Source organism: Zingiber officinale, chromosome 6B (genome assembly GCF_018446385.1).
Source record: "Zingiber officinale cultivar Zhangliang chromosome 6B, Zo_v1.1, whole genome shotgun sequence".
Taxonomy (NCBI): domain Eukaryota; kingdom Viridiplantae; phylum Streptophyta; class Magnoliopsida; order Zingiberales; family Zingiberaceae; genus Zingiber; species Zingiber officinale.
The window spans coordinates 39,906,534-39,923,900 of record NC_055996.1 but is presented as its reverse complement, the minus strand read 5'-3'; the positions used below and the strand labels follow the sequence as shown (position 1 = coordinate 39,923,900).

The window sequence follows — 17,367 nt, the reverse complement described above, 5'->3', positions numbered from 1 at the left end:
CTAGGAGTGGAGCTAGTCCTGTCGTGCTCATTTAGCCACTCAGTGTTCTGTCAGCCTCGGCCACTCTAGGGTAGTGTGTCTTGAGGGTACAGTAGTCAGAGGGTTTGAGTTATGAGTGGTCAGGGACCCTTAGCTATGTAGTTATATAACTACTTAGCTGACCGTCTGCTTCGGCCGCCTATAGTAGTGCATGTACTGGAGGCTAGTACGATTTGTCACAGACCCAAGCCTCTCGGCCATACAGGGGTCGTGGTGTCTAGAGAGGTGGCGGGGGTGACCATGGAGCATGCATGCACATTTGCATTTGATGCGCGGTGCATCTTTGGAGATATATTTGCATACATGCCTAGTAGATACTAGTTGCATGTGTTTGTGGTATGTTGCATTTGTTTGCGATATGATTGTTGCATATGGTTGTCATGCTGCATACATGTCATTTATTTTACATGTATTTACAGTCGTATTTATATTGTACAGGTGTCACGAGTAGGTCTGTTGCAGATCTGGTGAGTTTACTGACCATTGTACCAGGTGTCGATTCCAGATTGAGTATGTGTTTATCATCTTGACAGTTGTGGTATGTGTAGTTTTGTATGTCAGTTATGAGCATTATATCATGTGAGATAGACTGATACTGGTAGTTGTGTTTATTGGATATGTTAATATGGTCATGTTCTTTATTTCCCTACTGAGACTGTATACCTTTGATCTCTATATTTATTTATAGTCCATGCACTATCCTTTCTATTACCCGCTGAGTTACCTATACTCACCACCGCATGTATAACTTTATGTTTTCAGGTAGATGGTTGGAGTAACGCTCGGAGTATCCTGTCTGCCGGGTCCTACGTCACATCCGAAGATCGTTTCAGGTTTTGTATCTGTTTTATTTGTATTTAGTATTCACTGTATTTGATGTGTTGTTGTATTTGTTGTTGTGTTTGTTGTATAAAGCCTAGCCGGCTAGCAGTGTGTTGTGTGGGCTTTCCTTCGTTTTTCCGCTGTGTTTTAGAACAGTCGTGTGGGCTGTTTTATATATAACTGCGTGGTTGTGATTGTTTCGTTCCAGCCGAGTGGGCTGTTATTATAACTGCGTGGTTGTGTATATAAATATTCCAATCGCATGTGGTTGATGTATTTTGCTTGTATTGATGCTTCAGATTGTCACCGGTACAGGGGAGATGCTGCCGGATTTTTGTCTGGCAGAGACTCCTTTGGGGGCGTGACACACTTGCTACGGTTGCAACAAAAAAGGACATATCAAGGTGAACTTCCCAAATCAGAAGTAATTTAAGAAGCAACGAAAAAAGAAGGCATTACAAGCTACGTGGGACAAGTCTTCATCAAAAGACTCCGATGAAGAACGTGAGCAAGCTAGCTTCCTCAAACTTACGGCCCGAGAACAAGTTACTAAAATCGAGTTCGAGTGAAGCCATTGATCCATATCCATTTTTGAAGGGCCAAACTGTTGGATCATAAAGTTCGCTAGAGGGGTGGGGGTGAATAGCGATCTTCAAAAATCATTATCAAGTAAGCAGCAGAAACAAAAAAATAAAGACAATGCTAACAGAACCAATTTTACTTGGTTTGGAGCCTTTGTCGACTCCTACTTCAAGGCCCACACATGAGAGTGCTTTCGTTGGGAAATCACTAATAATTCATAAAATGTTACAAACTTTAGTACAAGAATTATTAAAAGAATACCGACAACAGGAAAAGGAAATTGAGTCGCAGGTTGTCGAAGAAGCCTCGCAGTGTTGCAGGAGCAGTGCGCAGTAGAGCAATCGTAGAAAGAAATTGTTATCCAAAGCTCTGGTGGAAGGCTTCTTTTATAGGAGTGCTCCAGGCGCCCGGATCCATTTCGAGTGCTTGGATTGTGATGTATGCACATCCAACCAGCGCGCTCCATGTTTGCGTCGAGATAAAATTTTGCATTCCGAGCGCCCAGATCCCTTCCGGGCGCCCGGGCCACCATTTTCCAGTAAATCCTTTTCCTTTAAAAAAATATTAGTCTGAGACAAATATAAGTTATACTACCCTGCAAAACAAACTGTTAGCACAATTATGTTCAAACAGAGTAGTAATTAGATTCCGTCTCATCGAGACCAAAATCTAGTCACGATCTCAACTTAGATTTTCGAAATAGATTTAAGTTGGATTGACACCTACTGTTCCCTCGAACGGGGAATGTGTCCTCACCAAGTCACTCCCCTCCAGTGACTTACCTTAACTTACCTTCCAGACATCCGGTCAACCGGTCGACCTGTCTGGACTTCATGCCAGCTGTCCGGTCAACCCGTCGACCTAGCTGGGCTTCGTGTCAGCTATCCGGTCGGTCCGTCGACCTAGCTGGGCTTCATGCTAGATATTCAGTCAGTCCGTTGACCTATTTGGACTTCGCACCAGTTATTTGGTCGGTCCATTGACTTAGTTGGATTTATCCTGCACACTCAGTCAAAGTGTTAGATCACAACAAAACTAATTTAACCTACTTTTTCATTCATCAAAACCTTAGTTAGACCGTTAGTGCTAATCGCACCAACACAAACAACATTGTAAGTTCCCATCAAGTAAATAAGTTGCATAACTTAATAAATTTTTCGATGTGTAAACTAGCCAAATCTAACATCTAGGTCAAGTCACTCCAAAAGGAGGTAACAACCCTTAGGGAAGTGACTAACTTAAGTCCCTTGACCGAGTGTGTTTAAGTTGGAACTTCAACTCAAGTCCAACAACTTGAAAAAAAAATTCTAACCTAAAAAGTCAAGTCAAGAAACTAAAAGATACATTTGAACGGTTCACTTTGAGTTGCAAGAATCTTGATATGATCCTTGGGAAACAAAGAACCATATACAATCAATCCAGACTTGAATATAAGGTTAAATAGCGATTTAGATCTTACCTATTGTTAGTAAATTGAACCAATAGAAAACTAGTTCAAGCATGGGTTCCCTAAGTCCAACTTGATTAATCAAGTTGGACTTAATCAATATTGGATCCCCAAGGATCAAATGTACTACCTTGATAGACCTTATCGAGGCTATGATCCAAAGGGAGCCAATAAAAAGACTATTTTTTTATTAGATAAATTTGTATGATTGTTTGATTTACCTCTTTCATTATTACTGACTAGATTAGGATGGTTAGATAAGGACTTAGGCTTGATCGACACTTAACTAGTTAGACCAAGGATTTTCATAAAGAAAATTAAATATTCAATTTCTTTAAAAGGCTTTGTCTAGAAGTGGTTGTTACTTCAATACCCAAGAAGGTCTCGTGTCTCACCACAGTCTAGAAGTTGATTATTGAAATGGATATTTAACCGACTAACTGTTAAACCTTAGTCTAACTCAAATGTAAATCAAACCATAGATTTCAACTTAAATTAAAGATAAAATTAATAACCATCTCACAAAACTCATAGGGTTCCCTGATTGAAAATCTAGAAAAGGGTGAGATGGATATAGGTTAAAAAAATAAAAATGAGTCAAACTAAGTCTAACATAATTAAATTTAAGTTAAACTTAACTTAATCAAATTCAAATTAAACTTAACTTAATCAAATTAAACTTAATTAAAATTTAATCAAATTTAAATTTAAATTTAAGTTCTTCAAATTCAGACTTAATTATCTTTCAAATTCAAATCAATTTCAAACTTAATTATTTTCCAAAAATGATTTAAATCCAAGTCTAAACTTAGATTAAACTCTAAATCAAATAGGATTTCATTGACAACTAACTCAAATCCTTCGGTTCGAATCCTATTTGATAAACTACCAAAAATAATTTATTCAATTTGAATCCTATATAATTTTTTAAATTACACATCTCTCAAAACACACAAGTCTACCATGTTTGAAAATCTAAAATAGATGAGATGCTAGAAAAATTAAGTATTTTTAATCATGCTTGGACTCTAAGGCCAGTAATTTTATCGAATTTTAAAGTTATCTGCCTCCTTAAACTTAAAACAATTACTTGTTCAATTCTTTAAAGGAATTACTTAATTTTTTTAGCATTAATCAAAGAGGGAGAAATCGGGAGTTAAATGTTAAGTATTTTCAATTGTATTAATTTTTCAAAAATATTATATTGATTTTTTTTAAAAAAAAACATTAATTTCAAAATTAAAGTGTTGTTTAAAAAGTGAAGTCTTTTAAAAATCAAGTTCTTTTCAAAATTTTAAGCTAAGTATTTTTCAAATAAATCCTTTTTTAAAAAGCTAAGTAATTAGCTAAGTATTTTTTAAAGAAATCTTTTTTTTTAAAGCTAAGTATTTTTTAAAGAAATCTTGTTTTTTAAAGCTAAGTAGTTAGCTAAGTATTTTCTAAAGAAATTCTTTTTTTTAAAGCTAAGTATTTTTTTAAGAAATTATTTTTAAAGCTAAGTATTAAGTGATATTTTTCAGGGGAAACTTAAAGTTAAAGTTTTTTGAAAAAAAATTAAAAGTTAGTTTTTCAAATTTAAATACTATTTTTTTTCAAGTTAACAGCTCTTCTCTTTACTTAGTATTTATATATATATATCAAAGGGGGAGAAAGAGATATTAAAAGCAAAGTAAAAAAAAAAAAAGGTTTCAATTAAAGAAGAGTAACATTTAAGGGGGAGTGAGTAACATTTAAATTTATTTCTTTTTGGTAAAAAAAAAGTTTTAATTAAGGAAGAGTAACATTTAAGAGGGAGTAAGTAACATTTAAATTTATTTCTTTTTGGTAAAAAAAGTTTTAATTAAGGAAGAGTAACATTTAAGAGGGAGTAAGTAACATTTAAATTTCTTTCTTTTTGCCTTGAAAAATATTACAAGAAACCTTTCTTGTTTGTTTTACAAATCTTACTTTATTTTGAATGTTTTTACTTAACTTTGAACTATATTGTCATAAATCAAAAGAGGGAGATTGTTGGTACTAGAAGTACCAGCTAATCAAACTTATGTTTTGATATTTAGTAAAGGTTCAAAGTTAAGTTATGTTGTGATCTAACATATCTAGCTAAGTGTGCAGGAAAGTTCTAAGTGATCTTAATTAAGGTGAAAGTCCTAGTTGAGGCTAGGTAAAAAAGTCCTAGTGGACACTAGGAAGGTAGAAAGTCCTAACTATGGCTATGCAATGAAGTCCTGGTCCATGAGACCTGACAAAGTCTTGGGCAAGTCGAGGATGTCAGACGAAATCCTAGGGTCAAGGATACTGGGTGGAAGTCTTGGGGTCGTAGACACCAGGCAAAACACTGGACGGGTCGGGGATCGGAAGTCCATCAGAAAGTCCCAAGGTCTTGGATGCTGAGTAAAAGTTCAAATGATCTGGAGGACCAGTTTGACAAAAGATAAACTCTCATGAGAGGAGCAAGTGAGGACACGTTCTCCGTTGAGAGAACAATAGGCGTCGATTTAACCTAAAGTTTCATAGAAAATATGAAAGTTAGAACTAGATAGTCCAAAGATGGTTAAATTAATCATATTTTATTATGCTAACTCTGTTTTGTAGGTTAAATATGTTTCTGTTAGACTAATATTTTTTTACAAGAGCAAAAACAATGTGAAACTTTAGGTGAACAATGTCCGAGGCACCTCCTGTGTTGTTGGAGGCGCCTCAGACACCCTGGTCGAAGACCCCACACAGAAAGGCACGAAGGCACCTCCCATGCGGATGGAGGCACCTTGGAGTTGGGTACCAAGGCTCCTTAGAGTGCCTAGAAAGCACCTTCAGAGGGATAAACAATGCATACTACAAAGTTATTGAGTCCGAGGATAAGGAGATAACATATGCTACTAGAGGCGCCTTGGATGGTGTTGGAGGCGTCTTCAATAGCTTATCAAAGTTGTGTTTGAGCAGCTCCTTGTACACAACCCATTTTGACGATCTCTTTTTTGCGCGCTACTTCAAAGACGACTCTACAAAGTTGTGACACTACTCCGACACTACACTCAACACCGGATCTATTTCTTTGTCAATATATTTTACTTAATGTAAAGTTGTCAAATATGGTATCCAAATAATCACTAAATAATAGGATTATTGAGAAATAATCTTATTGGAATTTTTAGCAATTTTTAGTAATTTTCTGGGAATTTTTCAGAGCTCATATGACATAGGTTAAGGGAATCAATTATTGGGCTAGGGGAAAGCCTGTTTAAGCTACCCCATTTGAATGAGGAAATGTTTAAATATTTTTTTTTATTCTTTTCTTTTATTTCCTCACCCGCGTGCCCTAAAACCCACGCCGCCACCTCCCTTACCTGATCCCCCTTCTCTTATCATCTTCGGCCATTCACCTCCCTCTCATGCGATCACCGTCGACTTGCCCTCCGATTGCACCAATGGCACCTGATTTCGTCGGCCGAGCTTCTCTCCCATCTTCCTCACGTCTTCATCACCACCGACAGCCACGGCCCGAGTGAGAGTGCCCCTATATATGCGTCACCTTCTCCTATCACATCGCTCCGTCACCGCTACATGAAGCATCGCCGACGCCTCTCTTCTCATCACCTCCGCTCGTGCCCTTTCTCTCACGCCGACATTGTTGTTCCAGTCGCTCTTCTCTCTTGCAATTTTCCCGGTGTTGCCACAAGTGTTCGTTTGAGGACCGAATTTGAGCAATGGTTGAAGGCTCATCAGCGGCAGAACCCTAGCGATCTATCCACTATTGCACCATTTACCCTTCACCGGATTTGAAGCGCATCCACCAGGCTCTTCTTCGTCCATGGGAGGTTACAGTTAGCATCTCTACCTTTGTTCCTTTTTCCCATTTGATGTCCATCCATGGTACTCATCTAATCTGCATATATGTTGCAAATCCAATCTACATAACTAGAATCCTATTGAATTCCGTCCAGCAAGTGTTGATTTGGGGTACTTGATATAAAGGGTAGAAGCTTCGCCTAACTCTAGTTGTAACCTCCAGCAACACCTTCTTCGATTGAGAGTTAGCAAAGGTGTCTCTTATTTTGGGTAAGTTGTTAGCATAAAGGCTATAGATTAAGTGGTAGGGTTTAATTCTCATAAGTGAATGTATTGATGGTGAATTGGGATGTTGGAATTGAAGGGGCAGTGGTTCACCTTCTCCGATCATGAAGCGATTTTCTCCGGCTGTGAATCATCGATTGAGGCTTTAGATTTGGGTGAGTTTAAAGTGGATTTAATTTATACATTGAATTCATTAGTGGATTTAGAAGGATTTGTGATGGGATTTGATTAGTGATTAATTTATGAGAATTAAGGAATTGATCGGTGGATTAAGGAGGATTAATCATCTAATTGGATTTGGATCATTAGGTATAATTAAACACGGTTACCTAATTGAGTTATGATTGAGTTTTGGGTTTAGCTAATTGTTGTATGTGATTAGCAAAATTATATATATATATATATATATATATATATATACACACATATGATTTGCTGGATGTTGATTCGAGACGAGCATCTTGACATGGGATTATTAGCACTATCGACAGTTAAAGGCGGGTACTTCTTACTTTGACTCTCTTTAGTTCTTTGAAACTTGGTGCATGAGCTATTACTTTTGGATAAGGATTGTTTTACCTTGACTTCATTCGTAAATTTTTCCTGTGCTTAATACTTCCACCCAAATCTTTGAGATATTCGTTTTTATATTCATACAGGCACTTGTTGCCATCTATGATATTTAACAGATATTAGATACCAACCTTGTATGCTTTGATTGTTGTTTATTTATATATCGTATTGAGCATGCTGGCTTCATGTAGCATACCTGATTCCTATTTATATATATATGATAACTATTGTATTTTGTACATCATATCATTACATGCATGTCAACGACAAATTCTCCCTTGCGGTCGAGAGAGTCGTTGACCAGAGCTGCACGCTCGACCACTCGAGAGAGTGGTAGCTGGAGAAGATGTCACTTGTCCTGTCATGCCCCCACTCGCTTACTCATGAGTAGAGGAAGCTGTAGTTACGAGCAGCAGGGACCCTCGTCGTAGATGTAACTAGTTAGCTACTATGCAATTGTCCACTCAGCCACTCGAGAGAGTGGTAGCTGGAGTGTTGTACAGTTTGTCATTGGCCCCGCCTCTCGACCATACTGTAACGCCCGAAAATTTTCAAATTGATTTTAGAAATATCCCATTATTTTTCTGGAATTTTAGAATATTTTCCTAGAATTTTTAGAGTAACAGAAGTAGCAAAAATAAATAAGGACGTAAAATAACCTAAGCGGGAATTGAACCTGAGACCTATTAGACTCTACGCCTTATAGATGATTCTAGTAACCAAGGGGCCCCAGCAGGGGTGTGCTGAAAGGAAAGGAGAACAACTATATTTAAGGTTTAGTTGGGATGTATTAATTAGTTAATATAAATAGGGAAATTAAGTGGAGAGTTGTTATTTTGATCGGCAATTCTCTTCTCCCTCAAACCCTCACCGCCGAAACCCCTCTTCTCCTCACCCTCTCGGCGCCCAAGCCCAAGAAGCCTAGGGTTCCGCCCCTAGGATCATAGGAGTACTTTCCACCGACAATTCCGGCACGAGGACGTTCCTCTTCGCGAGAAGAACGCGTAGGCGTAAGAAGATCGTCGAAGAGATCCTCTTCTCCGGAAATCTAGCGATCAGATTGTAAGAATATTTAGCGCAAGATGTAAATAAGCCCTCACCTGCAGTATAAGTAGCCAATCACATGTTTTTATGTCTATAGTTCACGATTATATTCATAGTGCAGCCATGTGTAGAGTAGGAGCACACCAGGTGCTCGATGAAATGCCTAGTACAGTTATATGCTACAGTAGGTGTTTTAATAGCTCAGTTAAATGCCCTAGATGCATTTTAAATAGCATATACAGCCTTTCTCAGTTTATATGGGACTACGGTCCAATGGGTGGGCTCCCATAATCGCCTTTAGGTTCAGATAACCTAGCTCTAGGTTCAGATAAGCTAGTAAAAAACAAGATATGATAAATTAGCTAAAGACAGTATTTTACTTTATCAGTGGCACTGTACTGGACTTCAGTGTCCTTGGGTTGGACTCCCATAGTCGTCCCTAGGTTTAGATAACCTAGTAACCCTACTAGATTCGGGACTTGCTACCTCGGGCCTTGTTAGGGATGCGCGCACAGCAAGTGCAGTTGCCAGGCCCATCAGCAGCATGTATAATATTTTTACCTATGTATGAAAATAGTTTTCAAGCTTCACAAAACAGATAAGTGAATTCAACTTAGCTTCAGTTCAGTTTTCCATTGATATAGCAGACAGCTTTATGTTTAGTTTTTGGTTGCCATGATTTACATGCTCATGTGGCATGTTTTAGCATTTCTAGTATGATTCTCAGCTTTCATATCAGTATAACATCTTTTAAAAAAAAGCTTGATTTCTGTAATTGCATTTTTTTGTGAGGTAGATGGTTTCTTACTAAGCTCTCAAGTTTATAGTTGCATTTTTCCTTATACTGCAGATAAAGGTAAAGGGAAGATGGAATAGCGGAGGCTGGAGGCAATGCGGTGAAGATGTGTGTGAAAAGGAACTTGGAATAAAGATCCTTGGGGGAAATTAGCAAATTAAAGAACTGAGTACTTCTTATAGTATTACTTTTCTGCACTTTTAGATGTTAAGTGTCTTGATTCATGAGAGTATACACTATGTTATGCTTAGATTGTCATTTGTCATGATAGTAGATAGCTAACCGTGAGTAATGGCATGCCCAGTAGTAGTGTTATGGTTGTAGTTGAATTCCTGAAAGTTCTATACTAGGTCGGGTCTGATTTCTACGAAAATCAGTAACCCAATCGATCAGCCGATCGATTGAGTCATCCTCAATCGATCAGCCGATCGATTGGATGAAGTTCCCGCGTATAGAAAGCTAGTGAGTCGATTAGTTGATCAATTGGGGAGCCCTCGATCGATCAGCCGATCGATCGAACGTGATCTATCACGTACAGAGAGATGATGAGTCGATCAGCTGATCGATCGGCCATGGATCGATCAGCCGATCGATCGGGAATTTAATTCCTGCGAACAGAGAGCCTCTGAATCGATCATCGGATCGATTGGCCAGGCTGGATCGATCAGCGGATCGATCCAAAATTGACCCCGTGCACAGTAGTACGCTGAATCGATCAGTGGATCGATCGGACAACTCCAATCGATCAGCCGATCGATTGGAATGTCTGATTTCAGCTAGAAGTGATAAAATTCAGATTTTGACCAAATAGGAAGTTAAGTTCCCTTCTTTAGCATGTGTACAACTTCAGAAGTGTACTCTAAGAATAATTTTCAGAGTTGATAGTAAATATTAGAGACTTTTAACTAGTGGAGTCTTCTTCTTTTCCGCACAAGAATAGTTAGCATAATGTAACCCCCGGCCTTACAGTATAGTCAGTAGGAGGCGGGGTGTTACAGAGTGGTATCAGAGCAAAGTTCCATACTCCCTCACACACACATCAGCATTGAACCTGCAGCTTCCAAGTAAGAACATCCCTCACTTTAATTATGTTTCTTGCTTTCATGTTTATAGATAACTAAAGCATGTTTAGTTTATATATGATAGCATCCAACCAGATAATAGTAGTTATGTAAACATGATAGTATTAGTTATGTATGTCCTCTATTTTTCTAGAAAATGGTACGAGGACGCCCAACTAGAAAGACACCAGCTACTGAGCCCCAGCATGAGGCAGGTAGCTCAGTGCCTCCCCCAGACCTTGCAAAGGTAGTGGCTCAGTTACAGAAACAACTAGCTGAACAACAACAGGAGATAGCCACCCTAAGGGCTAATCAGCAGAACACTCCCACTGTCACTCCAGAACCTAACCTAGCAACCCCAGTAGTGATAGAGATTCCACCAGTCCAATCTGCAGCATCAGTAGCCCCAGCAGCAGGGGCAAGGAGAGAAGCTTACCTGATCCAGTGGCAGAAAATCAAGCCAGAAAATTTCTCAGGCACTAGTGAACCATAGGATGCCCAAGCCTGGTTCAAAACACTGGAGAGTACGATGGAGCTTCTGGACTGGCCAGAGTATGAAAAGGTGAAATGCGCCTCATTCTGTCTGACAGGAGACGCACGCATGTGGTGGGAGAGGATTAAAGTGAAGCGCCCAGTGAACCAGATGACATGGGCCGACTTCGAGAGAGAATTCTTTGAAAAGTTCTTTCACATGCGGGTCACAAACCGCCACTACGATGAGTTCACTGAATTTCGTCAGGGCAACCTTTTAGTTGAGGAGGCCGTGAAGAAATTCAACAGACTGGCTCGTCTATGCCCTGAATTAGTCAGCACTGAAAGAGAACGAGTCTGGTTGATGCTCAAAATACTAAGGCCGGAAATAGCCATGAATGTGGTCAGCGGTGTTCATAGGCCGCAAACTACTGAAGAACTAGTAAGTAGTACTCTGACCATTGAACATTACCAGAACAGCATCAAACAGCAGAAGCAAGTCATTTCAGAGTCTAAAGGCCAAGGAGGTTCAGGTACTCAGAAACACCAGGGCCACAGCTCTAACTGGAAAGGGAACTCCAGCCATAAGCGTAAACCAGCGAGTTACCTAAAAGGAGGACCAGCTAGTAAACAGCCTAGCTATCCCAAGTGATCTACTTGTGGGAAATTCCACCCAGGAGTTTGTCGCAAGGGCACACGAGGATGCTTCGAATGTGGCCAGGAAGGGCATATGGCTAAGCAATGCCCGAACAAGACCAGTCTCCCTCCACTACAACCGATCCAGTACGGAGGTAACCCAGCATAGTTACATCAGATGCAGGCTGCTATAGATGGTCCACATATCAGTCAGGGCCGAATAGAAGCCCCCTCAGCCACGACGAATACGAGGATCTACTCACTCACCAGAGAGGGCGTAGCGAATGCCTCGACAGTTGTTACAGGTCAGATTAGTATTTTACAGCAAAGTGCAACTGTCTTATTCGATACTGGGGCAACCCATTCTTATATATCCAGGGCATTTGCTGAAAAGTTAGCAATACCTCCAGATGTACTCAGTGGCCAATTTTTGACAACACTACCGTCAGGAGAAATCATGGCATCCACGCACTGGCTCTGAGCAGTGCCAGTCGTTATAGCAGACAGAGAGCTTTTTGGTGATCTGATAGTGCTAGATATGACTGACTATGATGTCATCTTGGGAATGGACTTTCTGATCAAGTATGGTGCCTCCATAGAGTGCCATAAACAGAGAGTTGTATTCCAACCTGAAGTAGGAGTACAGTTTGGGTACATCAGAGAACCAAAGAGAAAGGCCAAGAAGTTTCTCTCAGCTCTGAAAGCATAAAAACTATTGGATTCCGGATGTACGGGGTTCTTAGCGCATGTAGTCAATACCAGTCAGGACAAGGACCAAAAGCTAGAAGAGGTCCGAGTTGTATGTGACTACCCAGCAGTTTTCCCTGAAGAGTTACCATGCCTAGCACCAGACAGGGAGATTGAATTTGAGATAGAACTTATTCCCGGTACAAATCCCATCTCCAAAGCACCCTACCGCATGGCTCCAGCAGAACTGAAGGAACTTTAGGAGCAACTACATGAGCTGCTTGACAAGGGCTTTATACGCTCTAGTCACTCACCATGGGGAGCGCCTGTATTGTTTGTGAAGAAGAAGGACGGGAGCATGCGCCTGTGTATAGACTACCGGGCACTAAACCAAGTCACAATTAAGAACAGGTATCCTCTTCCCAGGATAGATGACCTGTTCGATCAGTTAAAGGGAGCAGCAGTGTTCTCTAAAATAGATCTCAGGTCAGGATATCACCAAGTGAGAGTTAAAGAAGGTGATATACCCAAGACGTCTTTCAGGACCAGATACGGACATTATGAGTTCCTAGTCATGCCCTTTGATGTGATAAATGCACCAGCTACCTTTATGGACCTCATGAACAGAGTATTCAGAGAATACTTAGAGAAGTTTGTCATCGTTTTCATCGACGGCATTCTTATTTATTCCAAAACTCAGGAAGAACACGCAGAGCACCTGAAGATAGTACTGCAGACCTTTCAACGGAACCAGCTGTACGCCAAGTTCACGAAATGTGAATTCTGGCTCGATCAGGTATCCTTTCTATGTCACATCATCTCCAAGGATGGTATCATGGTAGACCCCAGTAAGATAGAAGCTGTGAGTAACTGGAAGAGACCTAAGAACGACACTAAGACATCGGAAAGTTAGCCGTACCGACTCTTCCCAGCTTCCTAGCTTAGTTGGTAGCTGGCCTAACCTGCATTCATCTCACTCTGGCCTTGCTTCTTAGCGCTCCCTGGAATGAAATAGTCTGGTTTGATAGAACCAGGGACATAGGAACATACTTTGACATTCTATGATCTAATGTCGTCTATTTAAAATCGTCAACAAGAAGGCAAGGTGATCGCCTATGCCGCCAGACAACTCAAGGACTATGAGAGGAACTACCCTACTCATGACCTTGAGCTTGCAGCAGTTGTGTTCGCCCTCAAAATTTGGAGACATTACTTGTATGGAGCTCAGTGCCGAGTGTATACAGATTATCAGAGTCTGAAGTACTTCTTCACTCAGAAGGATCTGAATATGTGACAGCGCAGATGACTTGAGTTGGTCAAAGATTATGACATAGACATCCTCTACCACCCAGGAAAGGCCAATAAGGTGGCAGACGCACTTAGCAGAAAGTCCAGTGTTACCTTATTATCCCTATCAGCCATGTCACCGCCCCTACAAAAGGAGATTGCAGATTTCGGTCTCGAATTAATAGTTGGGCAACTCTCTACTATGACATTAGCATCTACCCTGCTTGGTGACATCCAGACAGCTCAGGAGCAGGACCCTGAAATTCAAAAAATCAAGCAAGGGTTAACAGAATCAGAAAGTGGAGAGTTTAGAGTATATGATAGTGGGGTACTGTATCTTGGTGATAGACTATGTGTTCCGGATCAGGAGGAACTACGGAGGAAGATTCTAGACGAGGCTCATAGGACTCCGTATGCGATACATCCTGGTTCCACCAAAATGTACCAAGACCTAAAGAAACGTTTTTGGTGGCCTGGGATGAAAAGAGACATTGCCAGGTATGTTAGTACCTGTCTGACCTGCCAGAGGGTCAAAGCAGAACAACAGAGACCAGGAGGAGTTCTGCAGCCTATTTAAATCCCAGAATGGAAGTGGGAGATATTTCCATGGATTTCATAGTGGGACTACCCAGAACCATGAATGGTTTTGATGTCATCTGGGTAATAGTTGATAGATTGACTAAGTCAACCCACTTCTTAGCTATCAGGATATCCTACTCCATAGAGCAGCTAGCTCAGTTGTATCTTAAGGAGATCGTCAGACTGCATGGAGTCCCACGGACCATCATTTCAGATAGAGACAGTAGATTCACATCACACTTCTGGGAGTGTGTACAGTCAGCATTGGGTACCAAGTTAAAGTTTAGCACAGCCTTCCATCCTCAGACAGATGGTCAGACGGAGCGAGTAAATCGGGTACTCGAGGATATGCTCCGAGCGTGTGCCCTAGACTTCAAGGGAAGTTGGTGCAAATACCTGAGTTTAGCAAAATTTGCATACAACAATAGCTATCAGGCCACCATCGGCATGGCACCCTACGAGGCTCTCTACGGGCGGAGGTGTAGATATCCAATCTGCTGGTATGAAAGTGGTGAACAGAAAGAACTAGAACTTCAGACAGATCTAGTAGCAGATACCACAGCAGTTATACAGCAGATCCGCCAGAGCCGCCAGAAAAGCTATGCTGATACACGACGCCGACCCTTAGAGTTTTCAGTTGGGGATACAGTATTCCTCCGAGTGGCTCCCATGAGGGGAGTAATGCGTTTTGGGAAGAAAGGCAAATTAAGTCCCAGATTTGTGGGACCATACCTTATCACCAGAAGAGTTGGCAAGGTAGCATATGAGCTAGAGCTACCCCAGGAGATGTCAGCTATCCATAATGTATTTCATGTCTCTATGCTGAAGAAGCATATCCCAGATGCCACCCAGGTGATTGAGCCCCAGTCGGTACAAGTTCGCGAAGACCTCAGCTATGACAGTCAGCCTATTCAGATAATAGACCGAGCAGTTAAGAAATTACGGAATAAGGAAGTACCATTAGTAAAAGTTATTTGGCAAAATCACACAACAGAAGAGGCCACTTGGGAGACAGAAACTAGTATGAGGTAGAAATACCCAGAGTTATTCTAAGTTCGAGGATGAACTTTTTATAAGGTATGGGGGATTGTAACGCTCGAAAATTCTCAAATTGATTTTAGAAATATCCTATTATTTTTCTGAAATTTTAGAATATTTTTCTGGAATTTTTAGAGTAGCATAAGTAGCAAAAATAAATAAGGACGTAAAATGGCCTAAGCGGGAATTGAACCCGAGACCTATTAGACTCTACGCCTTATAGATGATTCTAGTAACAGAGGGGCCCCAGCGGGGTGTGCTAAAAGGAAAGGAGAACAACTGTATTTAAGGTTTAGTTGGGATGTATTAATTAGTTAATATAAATAGAGAAATTAAGTAGAAAGTTGTTATTTTGATCGGCAATTCTCTTCTCCCTCAAACCCTCACCGCCGAAACCCCTCTTCTCCTCACCCTCTCGGCGCCCAAGCCCAAGAAGCCTAGGGTTCCGCCCCTAGGATCATAGGAGTACTTTCCAGCGACAATTCCGGCACGAGGGCGTTCCTCTCCGCGAGAAGAACGCGTAGGCGTAAGAAGATCGTCGAAGAGATCCTCTTCTCCGGAAATCTAGCGAACGGATTGTAAGAATATTTAGCGCAGAATGTAAGTAACCCCTCACCTGCAGTATAAGTAGCCAATCTCATGTTTTTATGTCTATAGTTCGCGATTATATTCATAGTGCAGCCATGTGTAGAGTTAGAGCACACCAGGTGTTCGATAAAATGCCTAGTACAGTTATATGCTACAGTAGGTGTTTTAATAGCTCAGTTAAATGCCCTAGATGCATTTTAAATAGCATATATAGCCTTGCTCAGTTTATATGGGACTACGGTCCAATGGGTGGGCTCCCATAGTCGCCTCTAGGTTCAGATAACCTAGCTCTAGGTTCAGATAACCTAGTAAAAAACAAGATATGATAAATTAGCTATAGACAATATTTTACTTTATCAGTGGCACTGTACTAGACTTCAGTGTCCTTGGGTTGAACTCCCATAGTCGTCCCTAGGTTTAGATAACCTAGTAACCCTACTAGATTCAAGACTTGCTACCTCGGGCCTAGTTAGGGATGCGCGCACAGCAAGTGCAGCTGACGGGCCCATCAGCAGCATGTATAGTATTTTTACCTATGTATGAAAATAATTTTCAAACTTCACAAAACAGATAAGTGAATTCAACTTAGCTTCAGTTCAGTTTTCCATTGATATAGCAGACAGCTTTATGTTTAGTTTTTGGTTGCCATGATTTACATGCTCATGTGCCATGTTTTAGCATTTCTAGTATGATTCTCAGCTTTCATATCAGCATAACATCTTTTAAAAAAAAGCATGATTTCTGTAAATGCATGTTTTTGTGAGGTAGATGGTTTCTTACTAAGCTCTCAAGCTTATAGTTGCATTTTTCCTTATACTGCAGATAAAGGTAAAGGGAAGATGGAATAGCAGAGGCTGGAGGCAATGCGGTGAAGATGTGTGTGAAAAGGAACCTGGAATAAAGATCCTTGGGGAAAATTAGCAAATTAAAGAACTGAGTACTTCTTATAGTATTACTTTTCTGCACTTTTAGATGTTAAGTGTCTTGATTCATGAGAGTATACACTATGTTATGCTTAGATTGTCATTTGTCATGATAGTAGATAGCTAACCGTGAGTAATGGCATGCTCAGTAGTAGTGTTATGGTTGTAGTTGAATTCCTGAAAGTTCTGTACTGGGTCGGGTCTGATTTCTATGAAAATCAGTAACCCAATCGATCAGCCGATCGATTGAGTCATCCTCAATCGATTAGCCGATCGATTGGATGAAGTTCCCGCGTACAGAACGCTAGTGAGTCGATTAGCTGATCGATTGGGGAGCCCTCGATCGATCAGCCGATCGATCGAACGCGATCTGTCGCGTACAGAGAGCTGATGAGTCGATCAGCTGATCGATCGGCCATGGATCGATCAGCCGATCGATCGGGAATTTAATTCCTACGAACAGAGAGCCTCTGAATCGATCATCGGATCGATTGGCCAGGCTGGATCGATCAGCGAATCGATCCAGAATTGATCCCGTGCACAGTAGCACGCTGAATCGATCAGTGGATCGATCGGATAACTCCAATCGATCAGCCGATCGATTGGAATGTTTGATTTCAGCTAGAAGTGCCAAAATTCAGATTTTGACCAAATAGGAAGTTAAGTTCCCTTCTTTAGCATGTGTACAACTTCAGAAATGTACTCTAAGAATAATTTTCAGAG

At 40.6% G+C, this 17,367-nt stretch overlaps 1 long non-coding RNA gene across 2 annotated transcripts; it reads left to right on the top strand.

Annotated features, from left to right (window-relative positions):
- Positions 1 to 6,223: 6,223 nt before the first annotated feature.
- LOC121990094 lies at positions 6,224 to 9,618 on the top strand. 2 transcript variants are annotated; one of them, XR_006114450.1, is made up of 2 exons: positions 6,224 to 6,705; positions 9,429 to 9,618. It is a non-coding gene; the product is annotated as an uncharacterized LOC121990094 (long non-coding RNA). The 2 variants fall into 2 exon arrangements; XR_006114449.1 differs by having other exon boundaries at positions 6,224 to 6,711.
- Positions 9,619 to 17,367: the final 7,749 nt, after the last annotated feature.